This window comes from Mesoplodon bidens (assembly GCF_964165515.1).
Source record: "Mesoplodon bidens genome assembly, chromosome: 17".
In the NCBI taxonomy this organism is placed as follows: Eukaryota; Metazoa; Chordata; class Mammalia; order Artiodactyla; family Ziphiidae; genus Mesoplodon; species Mesoplodon bidens.
Window position 1 is genome coordinate 18,094,278 of NC_138174.1, and position 24,066 is coordinate 18,118,343.

Below are 24,066 nucleotides of genomic sequence, written 5' to 3' on the forward strand. Positions count from 1 at the left end.
TGAAAGTACACGGGATCAAAGGGGCCATCTCAGAAAGGTATTGCTTCTGGGAACAGAATGACTTGGAAGGGTCACCATTTACCTGGAGGCTTGGTGGTAAAGAGGACGAAGAGGTAGTAGAAACTAAGGATCTTGGTGAAACAGAGTAGAAGATAGATGAACCCTTTTTCACCCAAAAAGGAATCACTGATTTTTAAAAGTCTGTACTTTATTAAACCAACAGGAGGTGCTATTGAACTAAAAAAAATCCAGTATTTCTTGCAAATCCCTCACTCCTGTCTATGTACCGTTGTTAATTAGTTTAGGAAAATTGAAACCCTTCAGAATGAACAGAAAATGATAGGCAGCACCCATATAAGGTTACTATAAGTAGAAAAAATAAAATGAGAATCAAAATATTTCAGCTGATAGAAAGTCTCCCCCAAAGCTTACTCAACTAAAGAGCTAAAGAAAACTACCTGAATTAAATACTCCTACCTGAATGAAATACCCTTAAACAAGCATTTGCAGAGATAAAGTCTCAAATTCAGAACCCCAAGACAAAAAAAGGGAAGAAATGGAAGGTGAATTTACTGAACTCAGGAAACGAAATGAAGACAAAACATAATCATCTTTTAAAATGAAGCTAAAGTCCAAGATACCTAATGGAAAGAATATAAGGGGCATTGAGAAAAAATATGAAGACAGCCAAAAGAATGAAAATTAAATGAAGAAAGGTAAAAAGTCATAGAGAAAATGATTTATATAGATAATATGTAAAATTAGAGTTCCTAAGAAGAAAAAAACAGTAGCTGAGGCAATATTTAAACTTAAATCCATGAAAACATTCTAGAAGTAACAGAAGATTTAAATCTATGTATTGAAAATGCTCCTTGTGTACTGGGAAAATTGATCCCAAGTAGTCAACACTAAGTCATGTGCTAATAAAACTATTGAACTTTGAAGATAATGAAAAGTACCTCTGGGCTTCCAGGCAGAAAGAAGAGGTTAGCAACAAACTTCTCAATGGCAACATACAAAGCAAAATAGGCATGGAACAAATTTAAAGTCTATGAAATTGTAAGCCAAAGATTTTATAACTATGACTCAATCTCAGAAGAAAATTAAAACTATGATAAATTCCACTATATTAAAAAAATATTTACATGGTGAAAAATGCCATGAACAAAGTCAAACGACAAGTGACAAACTGGGAAGAAATATTTGAATATACAGCACAAAGAGCTCATTTCCTTAATGAAAATAACCTCCAAAAATCAAGGCAAATTACCATCAACCTGTTAGAAAAATAGGCCAAAGATATAAAAATAGATTTCATGGAAAAAAATGCAGATGACAAAACATATAAAAGATGTTCAACTTCAGTCATACAAAGAGAAATACAAATGAAACCTATTCTAAAAAACCACAACTACACTAACGCCTTTCTCACCAAAATCTGTAGTTATATAAAATATTCTATGGACTGTGGGGAAACAGGCGCTTTGATGCATTTCTGGTGGGGATACAAAAGCACAAAGCCCAGGAGGGAATTTAGTAGTATCTGGCAGAATCACATATGCGTGTGTCTTCTGACCCCGACATCTAACTTAAGGATCTGTTCTAAGGACACACTGGCATAAAATATAAACTGACATTTGTATCAATTTAGTCACAACAGAATTACTTGTATTAGCGAAAGATTGGAAATAACCAAAATGCCCATTAATAGGGAACTGATTAAAGTACATGCAACAACGGGATAATCTTCAGGTTGATGGTGTTCCTTCCAAGTCACCCTTTTCACTAGAAGGCATAAAGAGAATGTAGAAAGTCTCCATGTACCAATATCGGGTGATCTGCAGAATATATTACAAAATGGAAAAAACAAAGGTACAGTAGAGTATATAGAGGAATCTATTAAATATGTAGAAGGAAGGAAGGGGAAAGGTGCCAATGATAGAGAGAGTTCTCTAATTATAACTTGTTTACATGGTTTCAATCTTAGAATCATGTATGTTTACATATTCAAAAATTAAATTAAGTAAAAAGGTAGAAAGAGAAGAAAAATCTACAAAGGAAATAAATTTACATAACTCTATAGAAGTTTGGTGACATAGCCACACAAGAAACGGGACAATTTTAGTGACTTTAGAACATAGATTTTGGACTGTACATTGGCCCTCTGTATCTTCAGATTCTCCATCTGCAGAGTCAACCAACCACGGATCGAGAATATTCAGGGAAAAAAATTCCAGAAAGTTCCAAAAAGCAGAATTTGCATTTACCCCATACTGGCAACTATTTATATATCATGTACATTGTATTAGGTATTATAAGTAATCTAGAGATGATTTAAAGTATATGTGCAATGTGCGTAGGATATTTGCAAACCCTATGCCATTTTATATAAGGAACTTAAGCATCCGTGGATTTTGGTATCCATGGGGGGATGGAGCTGGAATCAATCCCCCATGGATACCAAGGGATAACTGTATCTTCTTAGCGGGGTATATTCAGTAGTATAATTGTTGTATTGCTATTTTTAAAGTATTTTATGTCTATTGTTGGGTAAAATAAGTGTCGCAAAATGTTAATTGTTGAACAAAACCACAGTAGTTTATCAGGACTATGACTTAGAAAATTTAGTCTGGAAAGTCCTTTGATAGATTGAGCAAAGTGGAAATGAAGTGCAAAATTACACAGAAGGACAGCTAACATAACAGAGTACAGGTTACGTAGCAGGCTTTGTGCTGGGCACTATATATATGCTATATAATTTGGCTCGTGCAGCTACCCATTGAGACTTGTGATATTATTTTCCTAAGAGGGATGTTGAGATTTAAACCCAGATCTATGTGATTCCAAAGCCTGTGTTTTTTCTACCACATTATTGCAGGATGTACATCAAATATTGAGAAGAAAGAACATCCAGAGCTAAATGTTCTGTTTAAACCAGTAGTTGCTGCTCAGAAAATAAATAAAGATGCAGACCCAAAGTCAGTGGTTTATACGTTCTTCATGCAAGAACATTGTATTAAAGGAGAGAGTGTAAGTTTTCTCTTATTTCTAATGGGAAACTGTAAGCATACACACATGCACACATACACGCCCTCATACTGATATTGGAGATAGAAATTTTCTAAAAGTTGCCATTGATGACTGAAATTAGTGACAGATGTGAACTAAAACTACGGCAAAGCAGAAAAGAAAAAATCTAGCAGGCATGGGTTTTCATGATGCTGTTAAAAGCAAAAAACCTTTCAAAGCTTCCCTTCATGACACTTCAAAGCTCTTCTAAGCTTTGCACAACCTTTTTGTATTGGCCTTTAAGATACTAGTTTAGATAAGGTGGTTTCCTCCTGTGGAAGGTTAGGGCTGATAGAGATTTCAGTGGTGCTAGAGTTCCCCTCATCTAAACCACCCCTTCACATTTCTACTGGTTTTCCCTAATGATGAAATATTTTTATTTGGTTCAGTACTACTTTTTAAAAAGTCTACCACTTGAAGTAATTGGGGTAGGGAGATATTCCTATTTTAATTTGATTCATTTGTATATGATTATGATGGAAATTCAATTTATAATTCTATGTACATGATAATAAGAAAAACGTTGAAATTTCTATAAATATCTTTTAAATTAATTTTTAAACTTTTCTTTTTGTCAGAAGCTGTGTTGATCAGTGACTTTGGTGAAGGCTGAGAAAGTTGAAGAAAATTTGCAGATGATACACAACTTCTAAGGTAAGCTAATATAATAACTCAGTCAAGATTATAAGTACCCTTGACAGACTTATAGACTACAGTTAACACACTAAAGTAAAATTTACAGGAGTAATTATAATATCCTGATTTAAATTTTACAAAGCAATTGTAGAAGTATTAAATAGACTTCCATTTCTGGCAGTATGATAGACAAGACATCCACCAAATATGTAAAATACTAGATTCAGTATTTTAAAAATCCTTTAAAATGAATGGATGAACCTATAAGAAAATAAGGGAAACTTTCTGGGGCTAGAAACCAAGCAAGTATATTCTGTGAGGTAAACGAGTGCTGAAATCACTGAATACTTTGGGGGCATCCTTCAGTTTCTGTTGGCATAGAAACTTGTGCATGGAGAAGAATGGAGACTGAGGAAAATTCCCTGCGTTCTGCAAAGTGAAGGGGGCCTATCAGAGACCATCCTGGAGAGGCATACAGCTTTGGGTGGAGTTGAAATCCCCCTGAATAATTCCTGGTTACCTGCTTACAGTCACTTGGATTTGAGGCCTTATTTTATACTATTTTCATGGTCCTTAAACTCTACAAATGGAGAGTTTTAATGTAAAATAGACTTGGGTCTGTAACATTCTTCAGTACCTACCAGAAACAATCACAAATCCTCCATGGAAGGAATTATCAACCTAGTTATCAAATAATCATAGTTAAAATTCTAACAAATAAACTCACTTTTTAAAAAAAAATCACAAAACATACAAGGGGAAAAAATCAAAACACTATGAGCAAGAGTCAGCAGAAATCACAACTGAAACAGATCTACAGGTATTTCAGCTATTAGAAATATCCAATACATGAGATAAATATATTTAATAAATAAAAGAGGGATTCTAACCAAATGTAAAATAGATAGCTAGTGGGAAGCAGCCGCATAGCACAGGGAGATCAGCTCGGTGCTTTGTGACCACCTAGAGGGGTGGGATAGGGAGGGTGGGAGGGAGACACAAGAGGGAGGAGATATGGGGATATATGTATATGTATAGCTGATTCACTTTGTTATACAGCCGAAACTAACACACCATTGTAAAGCAATTATACTCCAATAAAGATATTTAAAAAAAGAGGGATTCTAAAACATAAATAAAGAGTAATAGGCTATAAAAATGACAAGGCACATTAAAATAAGAATGAATTAGAATATCAGAAATGAAAAATCCCATAATAGAACTTAAAAATTAAATAATATGTTAAACCAGCATATAAGGCACAGTTAAAAAGAGTAAGAAACTATAGTTGACCCTTGAACAACACAGGTTTGAACTGCATGGGTCCACTTATGTGTGAATTTTTTTCAGTAAATACGTACTTCAGTACTACATGATCTGCAATTGGTTGAATCCACAGATGTGGTTACTGCAGTTATGGAAAGCTGATTGTAAAGTTAAACATAGATTTTTGACTGTTTGTGGTTGGTACCCCTAAACCTCAAGTTGTTCAAGGGTCAACTGTTCATGGAAGGCCATACACAGAGAAAAAAGATATAGGAAAAATAAAAGAGATGGCGAGATGACTTAATCAGAGTAGCAGGATACAATTTATGAAGAAAGTTAGTACTAAAGTAGGACACTTCAGAGTAACCTAAGATGAGCTTCTCTAGAGAGAAAGCATCATCCCCTTTGTAGGGGCAGGAAAAACAAAACAAAACCAAAACTAATTTGTTTTTAATGGGTTCCCCAACTCATCACTTAAAAGTCAGCACTTCCTCTTTGTCTTACTTTTTTATTCAAGACAAAGAATATAGTAGAACAGGAATGTGATTCATAATTTTAAAAAATCAATTGGAGATTTATTCACAAATATTTGCTGAGGATAAAGCAGTGAACAAAACACAAAAGTTCCCTTCCTTCACATTAGCTTATGTTCTAGTGTCCTTAAAGTTGTCAGTTACTAAGTAAAAATCAGGACAACAGCAAACTTATTCCTTTCCTTTTCACTCATAACTTTCCTCAATATGGGGTTATAATGGAAACTAAGGAGTATTCAGTGTAGAGTGTATACATTATATATATCAGAGCCTACATTTTAAAAAATGCCTATTTCTTGTGTCAAAAAAAATTTAAAATGCCTGTTTATAGAGAAACGTAGCTGCTGCTTTTAAAAAAAGAAACATCTTTTCCACTTATGAATGCTATGGTTGAAAACTTGATTTTTTTCTTTTTAAACATTTGTTGAGTGACTAATTATTGAAACCCTTAAGGATGAACTGGATGCTGCAACAGCTGCTCTTTTGGGATTAGGTGATGTTCTTCAGGGAATTCATGCCTGAATCTACTGTATACAATTTTTAGGTACTTTATTCAACCAGTGCCAGTGGCATTTCATCTTTTAACCTTGGCACTCCAGTTATACTTTCTCTTGCACTTGGGAGGGTAGCCACATTTGCCACAGATCGACTTATGTCGGTGGTAGGCCTTAGAGCCACAACAGCAGTACAGCATGTGTGTCTTATTGCTATGCTTTGCAAATGACGACATTCCCTTCCTCATCTCGCTTCTGATCATTACAGAAAAGAATAAAAGAAAAAAAAGTAATCAATCCTAATACCCAAAGAAAATTACTTTTAAAATTTCATTGTACTTCCTTCTAATTTTATCTATGTAAAATTATATGTGTGTATGGACACACAAATGGTTGTGTGTATATATATAATTTAAAAGTGAATTTGAGGGACCTCCCTGGTGGTCCAGTGGGTAGGACTCCACCCTCCCAATGCAGGGGACACGGGTTTGAGCCCTGGTCCAGGAAGATCCCACATGCCATGGAGCAACTAAGCCCGTGTGCCACAACTACTGAGGCTGCTCTCTAGAGCCCACGTGCCACAACTACTGAACACACGTGCCACAGCTACTGAAGCCTGCACGCCTAAAGCCCGTGCTCCGCAACAGGAGAAGCCACCACAATGAGAAGCCTGCACACCACCAGAAGAGTAGCCCCCACTCGCCACAACTAGAGAAAGCCCGTGTGCAGCAACGAAGACCCAACACAGCCAAAAAAATAAATTAATTAAAAAAAAAAAGAACCGGCACAGCCAAAATAAATTAAAAAAACAAAAAACAAAAAAAACCGAGGGGGTAATCAGCTGTGTCAAATGAGTGAATCAAAGGGATGGATAGTGTTTCAAAGCAACACTAATAAACTGCTCACATTTAAAAAATAAATAAAAGTGAATTTGAAATACTCATATTTATTCTATTTTTTATTTTTATTTAACATAATATTTTTCTTATATGAATATATGACACTTTAAAATATTATTTTGACACCTCTATTAAATTCTATTATAAGATGGTAGCATAGCATAATTTATTCAGCCATTTCTTTTTGTAAGCATTCCAGGCTTTCCTATTATAAATAACATTACGATAACATCGTTGACTATCTGGCCATATCTCTGATTATTTTCTCAGGATAGCTTTCTGTTAGTAGAAATAGTATGTTAAAGAGCATGAATATTCTGATAAATTGTTTTCTAGATATATTCTTAGTGATTTTCTACACAGCAGCATATGAGATTTTGTCTCACCACATTCTTGCCAATGGTAGTTTATGTTTTAAAAAATCTTCTATTTCTTAGGAGGATTGGTTCTGTTTCTTATAACAGTTATGCTTCTTTTACTAAGGTGAAAACTTTTCATCTGTATTTTTGATTTTGTATTAAGATGGAGAAATTGTCGGTCTTTTAGTAGTTGGCACAAGACTTTTTGTTATTGCAGAAAATGCTGAATTTGTTTGGAAGAAATGCCTTGATAATTCATTTGTGATGAATATTGAGTCTACAAGGGGCTTGTTCAAGTATGAAAAGATGATTGTTAAATTGCCTTTTAAAGAGGTGTGTTGTGTCCATTGGAAGGGCCTGTTTTGTTAAGGTTCAGGATGAGTTATGTACACAAATTTGGAAGTAGAAGCTGGGACAGAAATAATGGGAAGAAAAAAGTGAAAGGTACAGGGAGAATCTGGCAGGAGGGGAATGGGAACCCTCTAGAGATGTTAGATGAGACTTTCCAAGTGAAATGCTGTATATTGTGTAATGTGACTCTCAATGTGACCCCACAAATAAAAACATATGGAAATTAGGAAATCCTTGGTGTACCTGGATTTCTTGCAGAAGCCAATGAAGGGGCTGAATGCTAAATGTTGGTTGATATGGGACTGAAACATTTGGCCAAGTGTGTAGGGAGCAGCTACCATTTGGGTTACTTCTTCCCTCTAGGGGATATCTCTGTATCTCACTGTTCTCTTCACACTTTCCTTTACCACTGACTTCTTTTCCCACTAGGATCTTTTAGTTTTACCTCTCCCCAGGCTTCTTCCTCTGACAGTAAATATATGTGCCTAAGCAACAAACAACCCTCCCTGCCCACCACTCCATCTCAGAAACTTTTTCCTGTATGCTTCTCTCTTAACCATGATTTTTTCTCCCTTTTTCCTAGTTCTCTTTCTTTCCCCATTCCCACTGTTTCCCCTTTTTTTTTTTCATGCCAGTCTTCAAGATTTTCCTAAAACATTTTACCTTGCTGGAAGTCTCTTCCCCCCTTTTCTATCTCACTATCCAGATCCTAGTACTTTTCCAAAGTGTATCTAAATTCCCATTTCTTCCATTAGTTCTTTACCTTTTCTCTCCTCACTAGGTAATCTCTATATTGTACCTTATAATACTTGGTCCCTTGATTATTTTTTCTTCCCTTTACATTTTCTCCAGTCTTTATATTCTGGTGTAATTGTTTCATGTACGTAACTAAGTTTTTTTCCCCAAAAGTTGTAAGCTCCCTGAAGGCAAGTCCTTTGTGAAAGACTTATTTTTAATTCCTTAGACAACGCCGTACTACAGTAGGCTTGTAGAAACACCAATAAAGAATTGTTACATGTAATTGAGTGATAGTGGAGAATTAGGCTATAATGTGTAGTTAATTTGAAAATCAGTTATATGTGAAAATTTTCAGAATTGCTGATAACACTGCGTGGAAAACAATGACAACTTTTGCATATGATTATCAGTGATGAAAGGCCAAAATCTTTATTTAAAGTAAAAAAAAGTTTATTACTATTAGATGACCACATTACAGCTTCTTTCAAAGGAGAACTGGCATCGTAATTTTTAATCCTAATTTATACTTGTATTATCAGTGAATAAGTTAAAAATAGATTATAAGATAGAAGGGGCGGGGGAGCAGCAGCTACTGTAATATCTACATGTAGAGAAGTGGTTAACAAAATTGGTACACCAATATTAAGGAACACCATGCAGCTCTTTAAAAAGAATGAAGTTTTGGGGCTTTCCTGGTGGCGCAGTGGTTGAGAGTCCGCCTGCTGATGCAGGGGACACGGGTTCGTGCCCCGGTCCGGGAAGATCCCACATGCCACGGAGCGGCTGGGCCCGTGAGCCATGGCCGCTGGGCCTGCACGTCCGGAGCCTGTGCTCCCCAACGAGAGAGGCCACAGCAGTGAGAGGCCCAAAGAATGAAGTTTATCTATCAAATCTGGCATGTAAGAAATCCAGGATCTACTATTAAGAAACACAAATAACTTATAAAACAGTATGTGTGGTATGATCCCATGTTTTAAAAGTTGTGTGTATACTCGAACAACATGTATGTCTGTCTGTGTTTGCCTGGAAACAAATGTCAGGAAGAATAAAACTAAACTATTATTAGTAGTTAACCTTGAGGAGTGTAATTAGAGAAGAGGAAGGGAGGGGATTTTCAAACAATAGAGAAGCATATAAAATAAAAAGTTAGTTTTTTTTTTACAGTGAGCATTTATTTTGAAATCAAAAGGCTAAAAGATATTTTTAAAGAATTAATATAGCAAGAAAAGTATACTAGTTTGTATTTTATTTGTAAAACGAGATACCATTCTGTGTTTGTATTTATTAAAGGTATTTTTCTGTGGTCAGTAGTTATTAATAGATTATAATCATTTCTCCTATTCTAGATCATGTTTTATAAGTCTTCAGAGTTATGGTAAAATGTGTTTTATAAAGATAATGAAATCCAACTATAGTTACTGAACTAATTCCATAGAGATTTTTCCATTCAGTGAATATGTTTTATTATAATTCTATGTGTTGTTTGCTGTCAATGTCTCTGTTTGAATCTGAAAATTAAATATCTTGTCAAAAAGTACTTTCCATTATCAACAATCTTCAAAATGTAGAAAGAGATACTTTGAGACTAGTTTCCCACGACATTTTATTTTATTATTATTTTTGTGAATGAAAACATATTATTTAAAGTCCTACAAGGAGATGAAGGATGTTGGTTGAGTTTGACTTCCCTTTCATTAAAGACTTCAGAAAAGGCTATTCGCTATTTGAAATTCCAGTCCCCAAGATCTCATGTAATAGCAGGTGTGCTAGAATCCAGGTGAGATGTTGGCAGACAGAGCTCTCTTATGGCCATCTCCTAGGGTAGAGGAGATTCCTTACTGTAAGTCACGACTGATAAGTTGTTTGCATGACTGCTGGGGGAGAGATTTACAGAGTTCTGTGAGAGTCTATTCTCATCTTGCTCGGTTTGGTCAAGAGCGGGAGACCATGTGTTTTTGCTGATCGAGTCGGGGGGTTCCAGGGTCTTTTAAGTTGTTTTCATCTGATTGTTGGTTCCTTTGGGGAGAGGCAAACGGGTTGAAGTTTCTCCTACCTTGCGATGTGGCTGTGTGTTGAACTCCGTTTCAAAAGATGACAGCTGCTGCGTTACTCCTAAAAGTCCACCCACCTCCACACTGAGAATGACCCAGATGACATCTCCATAGTAGAGTCCTGTAGCAGTGCACATCTGCCACTGTCCCTGATACATTCCTGCTCTGCTGGGGCTGCACATCTGGACGCTGACATCTGCAATCACTTGGGGCTCTAGCGATCTCACCATTACCGTGTTCACATGTCCAAATTGGTCCTCCCTGACTTATTTAAGACAAACCCCTGGAGGCCAGGCCTCTGCCCCAGAATTTTGGATCCGCCATGTTTTTATAAATTGAGTATCACCAGGTATCGACTCCCCTTCTCCTATGGTGACATCTTCAACAAAGGACATAGAGGGCACACTGGTTTGGGTTCTCAAAGTCATAATAGGCGCCAATTGCTGCTTGTAGGTTCCAGTTGGTCATGTCCAGGAAGAGGGCGCAGACGGCTGGGTTGAGCTGGAAGCCAAGCAACCGCTGGAACTCGGAGATGAGCACGTCCTTGTCGGTGGTGCCCAGGCAGCTGAACTTCTGCATCAGCTCGGGGTCCAGGTTCATGTCCATGCCGTCCGTGGCTGGGGCCGGACACTCGCTTCCCCGCCTCCTCGCAACTGAGCCGCCGCCGCCGGGCCGGGGACCGGGAGGGGGCCCGCTGCTAGCTGGCGCCGCGACCCCGCTCCTCGGAGGTAGGCCCTGGGCCTCTCACTGCCCATAGGGATAAACTCACTCAGCGGCTCACTCACTCTCGCACCACCCCCACCCCACGCCCCCCCCAGTGCCGCCGCCAACGCCTCCTCTCGCTTCTCCCTCCCAGGACATTTTAAACTGAATAATTTGTAACTCAAAGTCTTCTGTCCTTTTATTCAGCCTAATTCTCTCTTTGTCCTTTCTGTGTTCTTTTTAGATCCTGTTTTCCCTCTTGGTTCTAGAGCACCAGCTTACAAATTGTACTTTTGAAGAGTTATAACAGAAATAATATGATTTTCCAACATAAAATTTTTTGTATAGCTCTAATTTCAATAATTTGTAGCAAAGTGAAAGTTTGTAAAAACTCAGAAAATTGGAAGATGACGTACTTTATAAAAAGTGAACGAACGTGTGTCAGTTCCTGATAGGATGAGAGTTGTTCTTTCATTAAAAGCTATGCTGTGTTCTTAATTGATTCAAGGAAGAACTTTTCATACAAGTATCAACTGTGGAAAAAAACAGAAAATATATCCAGCAAAGAAGGGCAGGGAAGTAAGAGAGTCATTACCATCTGACTATGGTTATAGCACTAAGCCCATTTTTGTTGGTTATGATGCCATTGTATTGATATATTGTATCTGAGGATTCCATGACTTCTTTCTTACCTCATTCTTTGTTATTCCTTGAATTGGGAAGTTGGAGGAATACCATAGCATGTATTTCACCTGGTTATTGTTTGTGGTGCAATTGTAAGTGGAATTGTAACTATTGAGCTTAGAATTTGATGTATGCAAGTTATAACCTTTAGCTTGTCTTCTTACTACATTTATATGATTTTTTAAAATTATTATTTATTTATTTATTTTGGCACCCCTTCATTTCTTTTTTTTTAAATTAACTTATTATTTACTTATTCATTTTTGTCTGTGTTGGGTCTTCATTGCTGTGAGGGTTTTCTCTAGTTGCAGCGAGCGGGCGCTACTCTTCATTTGCGGTGAGCGGGCTTCTCATTGCGGTGGCTTCTCTTGTTGTGGTTGCGGAGCACGGGCTCTAGGTGTGCGGGCTTCAGTAGTTGTGGCTCACAGGCTCTAGAGCGTAGGCTCAGTATTTGTGGTGCATGGGCTTAGTTGCTCAGCAGCATGTGGGATCTTCCCGACCAGGGACTGAGCCCGTGTCCCCTGCATTGGCAGGCGGATCCTTTTTTTTCCTTTTTATTTATTTATTTATTTTATTTATTTTGTTTTTGGCTGTGTTGAGTCTTCGTTGCTGCGCTCAGGCTTTCTCTAGTTGCGGCAAGTGGGGCTACTCTTCACTGTGGTGTGCAGGCTTCTCACTGCAGTGGCTTCTCTTGTTGCAGAACACGGGCTCTAGGTGCGCGGGCTTCAGTAGTTGTGGCTCACAGGCTCTAGAGCACAGGCTCAGTAGCTGTGGCGCACGTGCTTAGTTGTTCAGCGACATGTGGGATCTTCCCAACCAGGGATTGAACCCGTGTCCCCTGCACTGGCAGGCGGATTCTTAACCACTGCGCCACTAGGGAAGTCCCAACAGGCAGATTCTTAACCGCTGTGCCACCAGGGAAGTCCCTATATGATTTCTGATAACATCAATTTTCACTCTGCTCAAATGCACATTCTATTACTCCACTCTCATTCTCTTCAGATGATCTTGAGTCCTTCTTTTCTGAGAAAATGGAAACAATCATGTGCTTTCTAACTTCATTTCTCTTTACCTGGACAGTTTATTTTACTCACACTTTCTCTTCCTTTTTCATTTTAGAAAGATATATATTATTCTTCTTAGGGGTTAAACTTTCCACTTATGTTCTTGATCCCATCTCCCGCTGTGGGCTTAAGACTCTTCTTGCCTCACTAATTATCCTCTTATCTTGCATCTTTCTGAAATCTGTTCCACCCAATCTACTCAGAGTTTTTAAAAAAAAAAAAAAGCAAGCAAGCAACAAAAATCCCTTTCATTAATCCTTCAAGCTCTCCTTCTGTTCCGTATCAAAACACTTGGAAACAGTAATACATGCTCATGCCTCCATTACCTCATCCCTGACCTCTTACAATCCTAATTTTGCCCCGGAATATTTGTTGTGTGTCAGGGACTACTACTCCAACCTCTCATCCAGTGTTCAAGGCAAGTCAGTTGAGCCATGCTACCTGGATCAGAACGAATATTACCAATTTCCCAGAAGGACTGGCTTGGAGCCCTCTGCCTGCTTTATGCTTTGCTGTAGTACGGTATGCTCTGGTGATCCCAGCCTGGCTTTGGCCTCTCTATCAGCCTATGTCTTTAGGATTTTAGGGGAATATGAATTCTTAAAGGTCCCTTTCCTTGTCCTAAGTGGTTCTCTGAATATCCCTATTTCCCCTGATACCTTTGGTTTGTAAGAATTGAAAGAGGGCCTTAGAAATTAGATTACAGGTTTAGGCAGGATGCTCATCACTGCTCTACAGTATTCCATATTGTTGCACACGTCATATTCTTGATGCTCTCTTTTTTGTTCATAGTGATAGTAAACTTTTCTGGTTCTCTTGTCCTTCTCTAACTACTGTTTCTTTAGTCAGTTTTTTCTATCACAACTTATAGACGTTCCTTAAAGGTTTGTTCTTGGCTTTCTTTTTGGTCTCTCATATTGCACTGGCAGAATGAGTGACCCCCAATATATCTCTGGCTCTGTTTTCTCTCCAAGTTCTATTCTATGTGTTCAACTGCCTCTGTAGGCATCTATATCCAGAAGTCTTGCTGGCACCTCAAACTTGTTACATATCAAGCAACTGGTTATTTTGCAAAAAATTGTTTTTCCTTCGTTGGTCCTTATTTATTTTGAAAATATTACCCATCTACTCTTTCACACAGGCATGGAAACTCATCATATTGTCTCTTCTCTCAATTACCATCTACATTTATTCAGTTGCCAAACCTATTGTCTCTGATACTCACGTAGTCTTTTCATTCCCACTGCCTAGTTACTTTCATTGCCATCCTAGACTAGTGCAATTGCCTTTAATTTCATCTCCTCCTGTTTCTTTGCCTCCTTGATTCTTCTTATACACTGCCACGTTCATATTCATGAAAGACAGTTTGATTACATCATGGCTCCCTTTTGCCCACAAATTAACAGTTAAACTCATTAACCTAGTATTAAAGCTCTTCATAATCTGATCCCAACCTGTTTTTTTCAATTTTTTTTAGTGTCATTCACATAGCATTTGCTTCTGATCAGCTAATTGATTGTTTGTTATTTATATCTTGTACTTCCTAATGCTCTGTTCTTATCTCCATGTGACCAAATCATACCCATCATTCAAAACTGAGTTCAGTGCACCTTTCCTATGAAACCTTCTGTGATTCCTCAAGGTATGTTTTTTTGGCTCTTCTGAATTTTTTGGTATTTCATTAGCCTTCTCATTTGTAATTCATAACTTTTTGCCTTACGCTATAGTTATTTTTAGTACATGTCTTATAGCCCCTAATAAAATATGAATTTCTTATTTTACTCTGTACCCCCAAAGAGCAGATTTCCCTCAGATGGTTGGATGAATGAATCCTATACATTGAAGTGATAAGAAAGTTGTAACAGAGCCTTGCCATTGTCAAGTGTTCAGGGCCATTGTGTTTAGTTGTATGGCTTGTCCACTGCCCAAAGGCTCCTGGCCAGGGAAGTGAGTGGGGCCTGAAATCCAGCTCACATCCCCACTTCTGTCACATCAAGCTATGTGCCAGGCTGGTGCAGGGCTGCATCTGCCTGTGAAAAGGGTACTTGTTCTTTGTATGAAGGTGCTATCTGCTGGTTAATCTATGTGCCTGCTTGACTGCACCTGTCCCTTTTTCTGACTTTTACCAAAGTACCATATAAGCTAGTAGCAACCCTGAAAGTATGCACAGTATTAATTGAAGCTCATTATGAAAACTACTTTGTGTCACATAGAAAATACTCCCAAAGTGTTTGTTAGAATGAAAGATGTGGATTAATCGAGTGTAAAATAAAGCACTGTTATAGAGCATCTCCTTGATAATTTGCCATTAATCTCAAATTCACAAATATTCTGGAATCCCTGCACCGCTTCTGGAACCTCTGAGACTTCTTGTAATTTTCTTACTTAGATCAAATGATTAAGGGTCCCGTTTCCCTTGCCCCCACCCCAACTCTGTCTTTTGCTTAGAGTAAATTAGACTAAACTCCAGGGTTTCTGTACTCCCATCCTATGCTTTTTAAAAATGCTGCATTCAGGGAATTCCCTGACGGTCCAGTGGTCAGAACTCTGTGATTTCACTGCCGAGGGCCCGGGTTCAGTCCCTGCTCCGGGAACTAAGATCCCACGGGCCTTGTGGTGAGGCCAAAAAAAAAAGCTGCACCCAAGATTCTTTTAACGGAATTCTTTTGGTCTAGTTGGTATATAAGACAAATTTAAAAGTCCTTAAACACATAGTTAATGACTTGTTGGTGTGTGGGTTATGAGTATCTCTGGAGCACCTACTATAGCACTTTGCATCTACTAAGTGTTTCATGAATGAGGTTGACTACAAACTGCTTGTGACTCCTCCAGTGGATCTGCCCCATTCAGGAGTAATGACAGAGCAACTGCAAGTTGGATGATGTACTTTTAATATATGCTAGAGTTTTGTTTGTTTGTTTGTTTGTTTTTTATGAGTGGAGCAGTGTCTAACATTTAACAGTTAACTAAGTCAGGCATGTGTGTATATTATTTCACCTGATGCTCACAACTAGTCCTGGAGTGTATACTGTTATCTCCAATTTAAAGATATGTTACTTACGTACAATCTGTTTTCATTCAAATCTGGGTCTGCCTAATTTCAAAGATTTTATGGACTGTGAAACTAGGCACTTGATATGAGAAGAGTGTTCAGAATAGTTTATCACATAAAGGCCTTCAGAGACTATGTATCTATATTTATTTATTACTAAATAGATATACGTAGAGATATATTTTATCTTGGCATTAGGGAAACAAGGCAGTCATTCCTTGGACTGGCATAGTAGATGTTACTGCTGAGGGCCAAATATTGCCGCTGCCTCTGCAGTGCGGTACCAGTAGGGGGCCAGAGTAGTGCTAGAAAGTGAGAAAAAGATGGATGGTCTCAGCTTTGAGAGATTGCTCAGACATTTTGGAAATACAGCCAACGGGCAGGGATGTCACCTAAATTTTGTAATTCAAGCTTCCTCCTTCCTAAAAAAAGCAGAAGGCGGAGATGGAAGCAGAGTTAGTATAAGAGAGAAAACAGACTAATGAAGAAGCTTTGTTATCTTGCTGAAGTTAAGAACTTTTAAAGATTTCCAAATTTGGCCAAGGATTAGCAATTAATGGACAATTGGAAATGTGTTTTCATTCTATCAATTAACCCCTATTTCAGTGCAACTTGGACACCTCTAAAGCATTTGTCCTCTGGCACTTCTTATATATTCTGCTTTTATGAAAGCAATTTGAGTATCTTTAAGCAAGTTCCAGGGCCATGATGTTAATTCTGTCTGAAATGGGAATTATGAGAAGAACTAGAGATATCTATGGTACATGGATAGCATGACAAACTCCTAAGATAATAAATAGATTCTTTGCTTTGGGGCTCCCTTTTTGGCATAAGACTATTGAAGAAAAGTCAAATGTTATTCCTCGGCTACCTGAAGTTGCAGCGGTGGGTATTTTGTACCTATACTGTAATCTTTAGGAAGAGAGAAAAATAGAGAAACAAAAGCATAGATGAGAAGTGAGGAGAAAAAAACAGTGAATGGAATCAACCTAAGTGTCCATCAACAGATGAATGGCTAAAGAAGATGTGGCACATATATACAATGGAATATTACTCAGCCATAAAAAGAAACAAAATTGAGTTATTTGCAGTGAGGTGGATGGACCTAGAGTCTGTCATACAGAGTGAAGTAAGTTAGAAAGAGAAAAACAAATACCGTATGCTAACACATATATATGGAATCTAAAAAAAAAAATGGTTCTCATGAACCTAGGGGCAGGACAGGAATAAAGACCAGACATAGAGAATGGACTTGAGGACATGGGGAGGGGAAGGGTAAGCTGGGACGAAATAAGAGTGTAACATTGACATATATACACTACCAGATGTAAAATAGATAGCTAGTGGAAAGCAGCTGCATGGCACAGGGAGATCAGCTTGGTGCTTTGGGACTACCTAGAGGAGTGGGATAAGGAGGGTGGGAGGGAGACGAAAGAGGGAGAGGATATGGGGATATACGTGTGCATATAGCTGATTCACTTTGTTATACAGCAGAAACTAAAACAACACTGTAAAGCAATTATACTCCAATAAAGATGTTAAAAAAAAACAAAACAGTGAGAGTAAGAGGTAAATACCACTTAAAAAAAAAACTGTAGTTACCCAAATTAGCAAAATTACAACAATAAGTTCACAGTACTTGTCAGCATACTCAGCATATACATATACATATATTTTACAGTGGTAAAAGTAATAGTCATTTCTGCTTTTAACACTTGTTTTGAAAACACAAATTTGTTCCAATATGATTGATATATTAGGAAACATTTGAGCATAATGCAGATTTCTCATTTGCTTTTGTACAGTTTTATGAATGCAGAAAACCACCCAGCTGAACCAAGCCATGGAGAAATGCACAAAACATAAACCATGGAGAAATGCACAAAACATAGACATGCACACACCTCAAGCATGTACCAGCTATCTCTGTGTACCACATGTTATATGAGTCACATTCATCCATGTTTGGTGTTACAACTCTCCAACTGATTTCAGATAATCCTATTTCCACTATTTTGAAATAATTCACAAGCTATAAGTCTCCTAACATCCACTGCCACAAGCAAAATGTCAGGTCTTTTTCAAGGAAAAGTACCATATTTATTGTGGTATTTATGTATTTTTTTAAACCACTTAACATGTGTAAAAGTGTGCTACTATTTTTATTAAGTTCCTACTTTAAGAGAAAAAATATGTCTCTGATGAAATTTTTGAGTATTGAGCTCCAGCCCTGTTTCCCCCACAATTCCTGTGGTTCTTATTGCATGATATTGCATAGCATGGAAATTTTTAGGAACACTTACCTCATTTTGTAGCAAAACTGACTGTACATGTTAATTTTAGAACATTTGGAAAACACAAGAATATATGAATGTAATCACTGGTGTTCCAACTAATGTTAACATTTGGTATTGTTTCCATGTCCAAATAGAAGGAAATATTTACGTAAAAAATAGAGCAAAAATTGGGGGCTCGTACTCTTTACTAAGTTTAGCATCTTGGATTTTTTAAACTTGGTATTATGCAATAAATATATCCCCATTTCTTTAAATGTTCTTAAACAACTTGACCATGATATTCTATATTAATGAATGAACCCTGCTCAATATTCAGTAGGCATGCTGAATGGCCTGAAACTATGCTGGTTGTTTGGACATCTGCTTTGGTTGGCCAATGCCCATGCCACATGGAACCCAGCGATTATAATCAATCACATACTTTGGACTTTAGTTTTGGGGTTTTTCGCTATAAGTAGTGTAATAAATATCCCTGTATATTCTTCCTTGCATACTTATTATTCTCAGAATAAATTTGTAGACATTGAATTACTAAATAAAAAGGAATATGAATATTTTAAGCCTTTTGCAACTTATTGTTAATATCCCTACAGGAAAAAGTTATGTTAATTTACACTCTGTGTTAAAGAACTAGAGTTCTTGTTTTATTTTACCCTCCCTCACCAACCTTAGAAGTATAATTAAAGCAAACACAAAAACAAACTTTATTATCTATTTAGGTAACTACAGTGTTATTGATCAGGAGAGAAGAATGTGGGGGAAATAGAGGCTGACCCCTTTCTATAGGGAGTTAAATATCAAAGTGGACCATGGGAAGTGGAGTGATGGATAGAACTGATAAATAGGAATTTATTTAAGTAATAAATGAGTGTACTAGGCTAAGAGGTCTTTAAGAAAATGCACGCAAGGTAAGGGTGAAAGGAGGCTATAAAATTTCTGCCTTCTTGCAATAAAAAATGCTGAATGGGGCCTCCCTGGTGGCGCAGTGGTTGAGAGTCCGCCTGCCGATGCAGGGGATACGGGTTCGTGCCCCGGTCTGGGAGGATCCCATATGCCGCGGAGCGGCTGGGCCCGTGAGCCATGGCCGCTGGGCCTGCGCATCCGGAGCCTGTGCTCCGCAGCGGGAGAGGCCACAACAGTGAGAGGCCCGCATACCGCAAAAAGAAAAAAAAAAAAAAATGCTGAATGACCCAATGATATGAGTAAAGTAGAAAAAAAAGGCGGGGTGAGGGGGAGAAAGTCTTATTTAAGACCTTCCAGACATCACTTCCAATTGCCAGATTTTAAGCCACCCTCCTCATGATAATGATATTGTAAATAAGCAAAGTCACAGGTTAATGAAATGAATCAATCATTCAAGTGGAGCAACATGTGATTTTGCAGAGCTCCACCTGGGTAGAATTTGAGTCAAAGGATTTTGAGTAAGAGATAATGAGCTCATATGGAAAAGGATAACTAAAAAGGCATATACAGAACCTGAGAGCTTAAGAACTTCCTAAGCATTATGCCTGCGTATTTGTCTCTCCAGTGTGATCACAGCCATGAGCTAAATTAGTTTGAGCAAAAGTAGGGAGGCACAAAGTATGAGAAAGATATGATTAGAATCTAGGAGAAGCCCGAAAACCCAAGCATCTTTTTCTACTTCTGCCTTGTGGGGCAGTCAACCCCGGAATACAGAGCAATCTAATAGGATGCAGCCTGGGTGTAAGGGGAGGTTCCCCCATTTTTTTGGAAGAAGAGACCAAGAAGGAAGCATTTTAACCTGGGGGCTTGAGTAATGGGCAGACCAAGGAAGCTGGTTAGAGACAAAAATCACAACAGATTCAACAATTTCTGGCTTTGATGAGTAGAAGACAAAAAGCAAAGTGGTTAAAAGCCAAATGATAAGTTGTATTGTCAAAGAAATTCAAGCCTGAGAAATAAAATTCTGTCATCCCTTGGCAACTCCCAGACCCCTAAATCTGGCCCCCAAACAGGTAGACTGGCTTCAGCAGGAAAGCTGTCAGTCATGAACCATCCACAATGACCCTCTCAAGTGTGACGTTGGAGGACAATTGATAGGGAGGATTCTCCCAGGGATTAGAGAGATTAGAACCAGGGGCAACCAGTTTGGTAGCTAAGGAACTCATTCCCAGGCAGGGAAGCTTGCTCTTCCTGTCCAGCAAAATATCATACATATTATAGATTAATGTTTCTTCACTTACCCTTTTTCATGTGGGGGTATTTATTCCTGGTATCCTGTGTTCCTTTTGCCTTGTTTATTAGATGTCCTGGGTGGGTGGGGGAGTAAATTTATAATTGAGCTATAGAATGCTAGACCATAAGGAGCTACTTCAAATTTGATTAAAAAGCATAAAACCAACAGAGATCTTGGAGCTGCATGCAGTAAGTAAACACATTTGAGCAAGGGTAAGTGCACTGTTCCTCACATTTGGAAAACTTCTCCCTGGAGAAATGGCCCAGATCTGGGAGAAAGTAAATACAAGGTGAGCCTGCACCATTGTGTTGAACAAGAAAGCAATGAAAGTTCAAAGATTATTGAAACTGTATCAGAAGGATGTAGGAGCTATCTTGAAAGGACTCCCGCTGGCCTAATTTGTGGAAGTTTGAGCAATTGTTTTAGATACCTCTTATATACCATTGCAGATCCTCTAGGACTCACTGGTCTCATTTCACCTCTATGCAAACCCCCATGCAGGCATAATCTAATAGCTTCATCTCCTGTCATTCTGCAAGCCCTTTGCTACCTGCTTCAGGGCTTCCATGTGGTCACTGCTCTGGGGTCCACTCAGTGCCCAGACACACACATGTGCAACCGGGAAGAATAGAGGAATTAAACGCAAGTGTAGGGGAGTTAGTGCCCTTTGGGGAAAGGCTTTGATCAATCCAAGATGAGAACCAGTAGATAAATTCTTCCTCTTCCTTTCCCACCCTACCACCCCCGAACCCTAGGGGTGATCCTGAAATGCAGTTCATATAGCTTCTAAGAGTTTCAGTCTGATAGATTTAACAGGTGGCCAGCTTGATGATGCATTGTCATATTGGCTGACATATTCCTTCTTTGTTTTATTCCCCTATTCCCTCATTCCTGCTCATTGTGATTGGATTTCTTATTAAAATAATGTTACATGAGTCTTTTGCTTCAGACCCTGCTTTTGGGGGGCAACCCAGGCTACAAGGACAGCACCAAAAAGAATAATGCCTGTAATTGATTGAAACATTGAATTTATAAAAATTTGTGAACCTATAGTGATATTCCAGAGAAGAGAAAGACTTCCCCCACTAAAAAAATGTATCTCTCATTTGCCACCATTGGAAGTGAATATTACTAGCTTCCTACTCTCAAAATTGGTAATTAAATAAAGAGAATTAAACAATTAGAAGTATAGTTGAGGAGAAGCTCTTCGCTACAAAACAATGCCAGCCAATATACATAGAAAGAATAGAATTTTTAAAATTTCCAGTTTGCAACCCTGATGAAGTAATTGATTTAGGGAAGGATCACCAATGAATACTAAAATCATTGGAGGAAGCACTGAGAGAGAATTGCATATTTGCAGGTTGAAAAAAATATCAGTCTATATCCTACTAGCTAGTCAAAAAGGGAAATGTCTTTTCAATAAAGAAATGTGCTATTATTACCCTAACTCAGTCATCAAACATAGATCACTAATAGTGGGACAATGAGACTGTTGCCTCTTGGTGTGATTCATTATGAACTTATCTTGTAAAAAATGTTTATGTTTTATTATGCTTTCAGAGCTAATTTCCTTTTTATAGGAAATACAAGGGATAGAAGAACAAGTTAAATGGCACCACAAAACACATTCTCAAAAGTTTCTGTAACAGAATTGTCTTGGTTTTTTGAAAAGTCCAGAGTCAGTTTTTATAAAGGAAGAGGAGGGAGGGCTTAACAAATTAAAACATTATTCTTAAATAGATCTGGTCTGAAAAAACTATCTTACCCAGAGATCAAATAAATATCAGCATTTTCTCATAGCTTTTTTATGGTTTAATGTTTCATTCCTGATAGTGATATTTTTGTCTTTTTTTCTTTGTCAGTCTTGTAAGACGTTGGGCAATTTTATTGATCTTTTCAAATAATCAGGTTCTGTTTCATTGATTTTTTTCATTGTTTTTCTGTTTCTAACTTTATTGATTTCTGCTCTTTATTATTTTCTTGGTTCTGCTTGCTTTGGGCTTAATGCCTCTAGTTTCTTCAGGTGGAAGCTGAGGTCATTAGCTTGAGGCATGCTTTCTTTTCTAATATAAGTGCTTAATGTTAAACACATCTCTCTAAATACTTCTTTACCTGCATCCCACAGATTTTGATGTTAGGTTTTCCTTTTCATTCAGTTAAAAATAGTTTCTTTTCTTTTCTTTTCCTTTTTAATTTTTGGCCATGCTGCATGGCTTAGCAGGATCTTAGTTCCCTGACCAGGGATCGAACCTGGGTCTATGGCAATGAAAGTGCCCAGTCCTAACCACTGGACTACCAGGGAATTCCCCAAAATAATTTCTAATTTCTGCTTTTATTTCTTCTTTGACCAATAGATTATTTAGTAGTGTGCTATTTAGTTTCCAAATGTTTGGGAATTTCTCATATCTTTTATTATTGATTTCTAAGTTAATGTGATCAGAGAACATATTTTCTATGTTTGTATGTTTGATATGTATCAGATCAAATTGTATTTAGTGCTTTTCAAGTCTTTTATATACTTACTGATTTTCTACTTTTTCTGTGAATTATTGAAAGAAGAGTATTTATATCTTGGACTATAGTATTAGTAGTAGATTTGTATTTTTCTTCTTTCATTTCTCTCAGTTTAATTTTCATTAAATTTAGAAAATTTTTAGTCATTATTTCTTCAAACATTGTTTTCTGTTTCCCCTTTTCTCTCCTCTCCTTTTAGGACTCAAACAATGCATATATTAGGCTGCTTGAAGTTTCCCATAGTTAGGAATGCTCTGTTAATTTTTTTTTTTGGTCTTTTTTTTCCCTCAGTGTTTCATTTTGATAGCTTCTGTTTTGTCTTCAAGTTTACTAATTATTTCTTCTGCAGTGTCTAATCTGTTCATCCTATTTGGTATAATTTTTATCTCAGAAATTGTAGTTTTAATATTTAGAAATTTGATTTGGGTCTTTTTAATATATTCCAGGGCTCTCCTTAACATACTTATGCTTTTTTATACTTTCTTAAACTTATGGAGTATATTTGTGATAGCTGTTTTTTTTTTTTTTTTTTTCTTTTTGCGGTATGCGGGCCTCTCACTGTTGTGGCCTCTCCCGTTGCGGAGCACAGGCTCCGGACGCGCAGGCCCAGAGGCCATGGCTCACGGGCCCAGCCGCTCCGCGGCATATGGGATCCTCCCAGACCGGGGCACGAACCCGTATCCCCTGCATCGGCAGGCGGACTCTCAACCACTGCGCCACCAGGGAGGCCCGTGATAGCTGTTTTAATGTCTTTTTGTACTAATGCTGTTACTTGTGTCATTTCTGAGTTATTTTCTATTGATTAAGTTTTTCTCCTTATTATGCATGTGTTTTCCTGCTTTTTGCATACCTGGTAATTTTTGATTGGATGCTAAACGTGTGGATTCTATGTTGTTGTGTGCTAGATTTCTAAAAAATTTTAATTCTACTCTAGGATACACTTAAGTTATTTGGAAACAATTTGATCCTTTCAAGCTCACTTGTAAGCTCTATTGGAGGGGGGACCAGAACAACCTTTAGGACTAATTTGGTCCTGCTACTGAGGCAATATTTTTCTGAGTACTCAACCCAATCTCCCATTTATTATGAGATTTCTTTACTCTGACTGTTGGGAACATGACCTATTTATTCTCAGCCTGTGTGTGTAGTGGGAATTC

At 37.8% G+C, this 24,066-nt stretch overlaps 1 protein-coding gene and 1 pseudogene across 7 annotated transcripts in view; one reads left to right on the forward strand and one right to left on the reverse strand.

The window, feature by feature from the left end:
• Positions 1-24,066, forward strand: part of CAB39L (calcium binding protein 39 like) — a 102,081-nt gene that overhangs the window by 12,118 nt on the left and 65,897 nt on the right. The window contains exons 2-3 of one of the 6 annotated variants that reach the window (XM_081214620.1): positions 2,879-3,030; positions 3,648-3,723. The gene's annotated coding sequence lies outside the window, so the exon portion shown is untranslated. Of the gene's footprint in view, positions 1-2,878; positions 3,031-3,647; positions 3,724-11,040; positions 11,125-14,351; positions 14,489-24,066 lie in introns of those variants that run through there. The other 5 variants (XM_081214622.1, XM_081214621.1, XM_081214623.1 and 2 more) reach the window with 5 other exon arrangements.
• On the reverse strand, positions 10,162-11,013 carry LOC308605025 (protein ILRUN-like; annotated as a pseudogene). The gene has a single exon. The product of its transcript is annotated as a protein ILRUN-like (transcript).